Source organism: Mastigoproctus giganteus, chromosome 3 (assembly GCF_048544385.1).
Source record: "Mastigoproctus giganteus isolate SK-2022 chromosome 3, ASM4854438v1, whole genome shotgun sequence".
NCBI classification, from domain to species: Eukaryota; Metazoa; Arthropoda; class Arachnida; order Uropygi; family Thelyphonidae; genus Mastigoproctus; species Mastigoproctus giganteus.
Genome location: NC_143577.1, coordinates 216597888 through 216598810, shown reverse-complemented (window position 1 = coordinate 216598810; position 923 = coordinate 216597888). Strand labels below are relative to the sequence as shown.

The 923-nt window shown below is 29.7% G+C and overlaps 1 non-coding gene across 1 annotated transcript; it reads right to left on the bottom strand.

Annotated features, from left to right (window-relative positions):
* Nucleotides 1-595: 595 nt before the first annotated feature.
* On the bottom strand, nt 596-667 carry TRNAC-GCA (transfer RNA cysteine (anticodon GCA)). Its single transcript has one exon. It is a non-coding gene; the product is annotated as a tRNA-Cys (tRNA).
* Between the last annotated feature and the right edge of the window lie 256 nt (nt 668-923).

Sequence of the window (923 nt, the reverse complement as noted above, 5' to 3'; positions counted from 1 at the left end):
AAACCTTTTTTATCAGATGAATATTATTATTTTGATGATCAGAACTCGTGTTTTACTTCTTGAAATGTTATTGCTTCAAATTTATTCAACGTTGTGTGCGCTGCATAATTTTTAAAATTATTATTATAAACAATTTTGGTTCAAATTATCAATAAAAATGATTAATTCAGAAAATATTTTTTCGATATTGGTAGTCAGAAAAGGTTAAGAATCGCCTGTAATGAAATATTCGAGTTTATGGAGAAAAATAAAAAAGTTTAATTACTTCAACCTGTGTAGAGAAAAATTTGTCTTTAATTACTGAAGAGATTAAAAATATTTCTGGAACGTTTGTGGTACAGGAAGTTCGCGAAATGTCCATGCCTTATTTGTAATTTCTTAGTGCGACGAAACAAAAGGAGAAAATTTGTAAATTTTCTCCTTTCTCCCTCTAGATTTACCTGGACATTATTCTACTAAAAGAACAATTTAGATTCGAGTTTATATCTTAAATTAAAAAAAAAACAACAAAAAAAAAAAACGACAAATTCTATGTTTATACGATGTGAGAACATTTTAACAGTAAAGTCTTTCAATTTTAAAATAGATCAAAGCCAGGGAGCACCCGGGATTGAACCAGGGACCTCTCGATCTGCAGTCGAATGCTCTACCACTGAGCTATACTCCCTTACATGCATTTTATTAATGTCATCCATTCACAATCTACGATGAGGCAATAGTTGCGTTAAACAACAACTGTAAATAATGGTACCACTATATATCGTAGGCAAACGATACTTGAAATAGTGGCAAAAATGATCTAAATAGTGTTGTAAAGAGAATAAAAAAACATTTTTATTCTAGTTTAGAATAGCACAAAAGTTGTATTATCTCTCTATACATTAAAAACGTTTTCCTCCTAGTGATATTTATTCGAGCCAATG